This window comes from Papaver somniferum, chromosome 4 (assembly GCF_003573695.1).
Source record: "Papaver somniferum cultivar HN1 chromosome 4, ASM357369v1, whole genome shotgun sequence".
Classification (NCBI taxonomy): Eukaryota; Viridiplantae; Streptophyta; class Magnoliopsida; order Ranunculales; family Papaveraceae; genus Papaver; species Papaver somniferum.
Genome location: NC_039361.1, coordinates 16,908,266 through 16,914,610, shown reverse-complemented (window position 1 = coordinate 16,914,610; position 6,345 = coordinate 16,908,266). Strand labels below are relative to the sequence as shown.

The 6,345-nt window shown below is 37.2% G+C and overlaps 1 long non-coding RNA gene across 3 annotated transcripts; it reads left to right on the top strand.

The window, feature by feature from the left end:
- The first annotated feature begins 385 nt into the window (after nt 1-385).
- LOC113273566 lies at nt 386-3,580 on the top strand. Of its 3 annotated transcripts, XR_003322482.1 has the most exons (9): nt 386-492; nt 775-881; nt 1,127-1,231; nt 1,393-1,617; nt 1,779-1,923; nt 1,996-2,081; nt 2,548-2,590; nt 2,800-2,941; nt 3,221-3,580. It is a non-coding gene; the product is annotated as an uncharacterized LOC113273566 (long non-coding RNA). The 3 variants fall into 3 exon arrangements; XR_003322481.1 differs by having other exon boundaries at nt 1,779-2,081; XR_003322483.1 differs by having other exon boundaries at nt 397-492; nt 787-881; nt 1,779-2,081.
- Nucleotides 3,581-6,345: the final 2,765 nt, after the last annotated feature.

The window sequence follows — 6,345 nt, the reverse complement described above, 5'->3', positions numbered from 1 at the left end:
AAAGGATCTACTAGTACACGAGCCAGTGGATTAAATTTTGTTGTGGATAAAGAATATGACTTTCAAAATGTTAGACAAGTCACTATACCAAATTCAGGGATTAGTAACTAGATTTCGCAATAGCTTAATGGATGTTGCTAATTTTCAGTTGCTAAGTACTGTTGCAAATATTTCGCAACAGCTTGAAACAGCTACAAAACTTACAACTGTTCGATTCAGTTGCGATTCGTAACCAAACCTAGTTGTACACGTGCGGAAAATCAATGTGGTTGCCTACACTTTTAACGGACTCATTATTCTGCCCATTCAGATACTTGAGAAAGCTGACTGGGGTCTCTTATCTCTTTAATCATCGAACAACCTCATATTCTCCATCTCATTTTCTTCTCCTCTCTCGTTCTCCCCTGTGAGTTTTCCCTGTTTCTACCACCACCACCATCGTTATCACCAAGATCAAAACCACACCCTTATTGTCGTCGTCGAGGAAGAAAGGTATTCGTCACTACCATCACAACTATTTGTTCTCCTTTTTTCTTTCACTTCTACGAAGTAAACCCTAGATTCAAAAATAAATTCTCCTTTTTTTGATTTTTTTCACTCAAAATCTTTAACCCAATTTCTGATCTTAGATCAGATTCATGCTCACCACGTAAGTAATTTAGGTTGTTTTTCTTCAAATTTCAGATGTAGATTATTAAACAGAATCAATAGATGGGTTTGTTTTAGTTGAGGTTTAGAATTGGTTCATTAATGAATTTGAATTTCATGGATTAGGGTTTCTAACAGATGGGGATTTAGGCTTCATGGATTTGAATTACAAATGAAAAAGATGAAATTGATGGTGAGAAACTAAAAGAAGAAGATTGAGTTTGTGTTCTGAGGTAATCTTTCTTACTCATTTGAATTGAATTTCTTTCATTAAGTTGTATTATCAAATTTGGGTATTGTTATATTCAACTTTGAATTGAAGATTTGGTGGAAATGGAGTTGAGTTTCTAGTGGTGTATGTAGATGATTGTTAGGTTTAAATCTATGAAATAGATTTCATATTATCCACATTGTTTACTGTGAAATGTTATTACTTGTGTCTCCTGGTTTCTTACTGTTACATTTATAATCTGCACAGATTCGTGAATATCACAGGCGCCATCCAAATTCTCGTGTTTTGGATGTATACGAGGAGGCTGAGGAGTTGCTGAAAGAAGAACCACATGTGGAGTTCAGTAGCGAGGTTCCTTCCCCAACTTCTTTTATTGCAGGAATTTGTGTACATCTTGCTAGTATTTCCTTCATTTTCTCTGACATAAAAATCTTTCTCTGCATTCGATACATCTTAATTTCAGCTATTTCAGTTCCACCGATTAGTTATTTTGTACTGAATATGCTCTCCAGGAAGGTCATGGACGGTACTTGGACTTGCATGAGGTGTACAATGAGTACATTAATTCTAAGTTTGCAGAGCGAAATGAGAAAACAAAAGAACCAATAAAGTATTCTACGTATCTGGATATGTTCTCCCAACCACATAAAATTTCATGTAAACTAAAGCTAAGAAGGTAACTTTGCTGCAGTACAGTGCATGAGTTAATGGACCTGGGTAAGGACATATTAAAAGAGGTATGTCTCTTCTGCTAAAGATTGATTGTTTAAAGTTCTCTTGAGTTCGCATCTGTGAATTAGTAGTACAGATAATTTGTCATTTGTATAGTTCATCTGCGAGTTTACATTTTCTTAATAGATTATCTCGAATTTTTTTTTTTGGATGACCTGTTTTGCAGAAAGGAGGGCTCTTAAGTTTTGTCAATATTTCTCTGTTAGTGGGGGCACTAACCTTAATTTTGAACTGGGGAAGTCTGGTTGATTGAAAGCTTTATTTTCTGTAACAGAGTCCATCGATCAAAGATGCACATTATGTGGTTGCTGGTAAGCCCAAAAGATTGCTAGTCAGTCACTTAAAATTTCAGCTTATAATATATCTCAATCACTTTTTTGTAGTCGATACCTAGCTAGTGCAGGGGAAGATCAAATAATGCAAATGATGGCATCATATACTTTGTATTGGCTTTTCAGTTTTTCCTCAGGTAACTCTTCTTTCAAATATGATATATGAATAAAATTAGATGTTGAGCACCCTTTATATCTAGGTAAGCATGTACACTCTTCAGCAGGGGCGCTGCTTTTGCTGATCACAACAGTTTTCTTTGTCCCTTTGAAACTATTGTGAAGAAAGCGGGCAGTAACCGGATTTGTTCATGTTTCAGTCCACGTGGATGCAACACTCATTTTAATGCTACTGTTAGGGCTGGGTGTTGAGATATGTATTCGTTATAAACTTTTAGCAACATCTGGTTTGCCGCTGTCTAGTTTTATTTCCACAGGAGTTCCTTTGTATTGTGTCAGGTTAATATTTTAACATACATTGGTGTAGAATCTGAGTAGCACCACTGAAGACTAAACCGTTTGAGTTGTCCTGGTATTTTTTTTGGATGCTTTGAAATTGTTTCCATCTACTAATATGGCTCTCGTATCTATTTTTCAATCACACAGACCTGCTGGAAGAGAAATCTGAATTTAGAATGTACTTCTGAAGGTATGTTGTTTTGTGGACATGAAACTCTATAATAAAGTCCTCCTTTATCATCCCTTTTTGAATTACTGATTAGATCTTTGGTGATATATTTGTGTCCTTGAGAACTCATGGACTTGTGTTGTTAATTTGGTATCTCTGTAGGATTCATTGGAGTCAAATGGCCAGTTCCCCTGATGGTTAATCTTTTGTGTATTTGCTTTTGAATGCAGTATGGAGGCGAAGCTCTTGATCTTAGAAAAAGACAATCTTGTTCTTAGACAAAAGCAGTAACCACCCCACCTAAGAGCAATCACCCCTTGAAATGCTGCTGCAAAAGAAAGCCTTCTCATAGACTTAGGATTTTTATTTCAGGTAACTGCTCGACTATTTACTTGTTTATACAATGCTAATTTGCATGTGCGAAAGTGGATGCACTTAATTTAAGAACTGCAAAGTAACATAGATGGCCCTTCACCTAGTTCTGCACGCTCCAGGCCTTCATATCACTTTGTTATCATCTCTGTGTTGTTCTTATTGACATGGTGCTTGGTGTTTAGGGTTAGGCATTCACATGTCTAGCAAGTAAAACGATAGTGTTCTCATTTCGCACTCTGAATACTAATAGTAAATTGGTTTATTGTTTTATTTTAGATTTTTAGCAGCTTCAGTGGAAGTGCGCGTGCCACATCTTGCTAGCACATTGCTCTTGCTGGTTCCTCCAGTAGAAATGCTTCACAACCCATGTTGACAACTTAAACTTTAACCTTTGGGCATGCCTCATGCAGCAGAAATGTTCACCTAGGTAGCTGGTTTCCTTAGTTCCAAAGAATGTGAGAGTTCTTTTTTCTTTAAATCGTTTTGTAAGAACCTTGGTATGATACTCAGTTTATAGATTCCTTCATATGATTTTTTTGGTGTGCTTCATACATTTTGTGTACGAGTTCATCATGGTGAATTAACTCTAAGAACACTATCTTGATACTGCTATTGATTAATTTGATTTCAAATGAACATGGGAAACTTGATTTTGCTACAGGGAACTCTAATATTGACCTGGTTTTGACCGGCCAAAACCACTATTTTTTATGTTACAAAAAAATCGCAGCTGAGTCAGCCTGTTCGATATTCCAGTTCGCAACTGTTTATAGCTGTTGCCACCATCGAATTCGCAACTGTTAAAAACAGTTGCGATATTTTAGCGTTGGAAAACTTGTGCAGAAAAAATCGCAACAGTAATGTTTGCGAAAAACTGCAACATCGACTTTGAACTGTTGGAACCCCACTTTGCAACTGCCCCACACCATTCCTAATCCCTAAATTTGGTGTAGTGAGTAGCTGGTGATGGTGTGCTCCCTATTGCCATCCGGAGTGAGTTAATTCAGTATTTCTAAGAGGTGGATGGTCTGAATTCCATACGATGTTAGGGTTCCCCCTGTTATTCAAGAGAGAACCTGAAGATATCCTTGGTGACATTTATATCATATACATCCTAGAAACCACATGACTCAAGGGGTTTAAGTTATATTCGAACGATGGTGGAAGACTACAAACACGTTCTTTTTCAAAGATTTTGAATGTGGTAAGTTAGTTTTTCTAGTAATTAAATTTTTAGATTATGTTTTTTGTTCTATAAAATTCAACAAACTCTAATCATGAATATGTTGTTAAATAGGAGTTACACCGATAGATTTGTACATATTAACGGGAATTCTGTGTGCTGGAAACTTACTTCCATTTAACAGACTAAATTGGTTATCAGAAGATAGATGGAAACAAAGACTTCCTTTATACTCAAATGATGTAGAAGGAAATGATGCATATAGACAAATAAAAGCAATTGATTAAAAGTGGCTGGGTTGATTTTTTTTTTTTTTGCAACGTTATGCTAAGAAAATGAATGAGAATAAGTTCGTAAATAATGAATATTTGTCCCTACGCATTATGAGGAGCTCGAACGCCTGTTTATGTTGTGGACGTTAGGCCAATGTCTATTCCCAAATGCTAGCTCAGTGGTCTCAATTGGTTTTCTCGAAGCATTAGAAGATTTAGAGCAAGCACCAAGAAATGATTGGGGGTCCCCAATTTTATCAGAGATTTACATATCCCTTGGTAATTGCTCGACGTGTGTCAAAGATAGTTTTAATGCTTTTTGGAGAGTGTTGGAGGTAAGAATCAATATTTTTCACACTATTTATTTGTTATTTTGACATGAAAAATTTACTAACCAATAATATTATTATTTTCAGTATTTGTGGAACATATTTTTGTGTTTTGGAACCTTCTCTTAAGAATCACACCAATATTTTTCCGGTCATACTTAAGTATGATTCCGAGAATCGGCAAGCAAAACAGGTTGAAGATGGTCAACATACTGTTGCTATTCAGAGGATTCAACAGTTGTGTGGAACAAGCCTTAACCTTGTCTCCACACCGTATGATGCAATCCCTGAGTTCAAATAAGAACAAGCTCACAGAATGGTACAACTAAGCCTTAAAAGGATCGTGTTATACAACCCTATTTCTGAAAAGGGTGTTTGGTATTATGGTGAAAGACTACTTCTTCAGTTACATAAAAGAAGTGTGATAGCCGTCAACCCCTATCCAAGTGAAGAGATTTCTGAATACGACTACTTGAAACTGATAAGGGGAGGTCATCATTGACAAGAAACTGATGAATTCATCCAGGAGCCAACGGACATAATTGACTACCAATATTGGTTTAACACTTTTTCAAGCCCAATATTGCAATGCAACCCCAAAGTTTGGGTCGGATGGATTTCCCAGTTTTAGGTAGGATGCCACTTGGCGATAAATTTTTTCTTTCCCAACCTCCACCAAAGACGGGCGACGCATTTGCATATATTTCTCAAACAGTTTCATCGTCAACTATGCCACCATTTTCTTGGGATGTACAGACTCTAACCACCACATCTGGAGATATTGCTACTTATATAATTGTTTCCAGTGCACTTGATCGGACTTATCCATACTGGGGTCAATGCTACATCGGAGCAGTATCAGACCCAGTTGAACGATTATCATGCTCTATTACATGGATTTCAGATATTCCACTTGGATGAGTTGCAAAAACTGAGGGAAATCATGATGTTTGACATGAGTCAAGGATTTTCCGGTCATGAGGGTGCAGGTAGTAGTAGAGGCATGAGTCCCGGTGATAGAGGTATGAGTCTCAGTGGTAGAGGAATGAGTCCCAGTGCTAGACGCATGAATCCCTGTGGATCAAGTCAACGAAGTCGTGGAAGTGAAAGAAGTTTGAGACTTCGTTCTGTGCAGGAGGTACCCGAAAGTTCTACTTCAAATGAAGTGTTAGATACTCAAGTAGTACGTGAAGGTGATGAAAACATTAGCATGGATACAACTCATGCACGTCTATTTAGACAAATGTCAACTGACATAATGACTTCTAGTGATGGTGTGAACATGAAAGCAATTAGTCAATCGACTCTGTATACCCCAATTGCCTCACCCTCCACACACATACACACCCCAATTTTCCTCAAGCTCATCAGCATTTCAACCATTTCAGCAAACTCCTCCAGCATATCAACAACAAGCATTTCAAGATTCGTATCATGTTCCCCTGCGCCTTGAACCCATTATTTATCAAGGTTATGTTGATTCTGATGAGACTCAACCACCAAGTGAGTCTCAAACCGAATTGCTAACTGATATGTTGAACAACACTCTTAATCCAGAAAACGTGGGAATTAATTGGGCCTTTGGTCATGAAAGAAATGGCAAAGGAAATGAGTAGT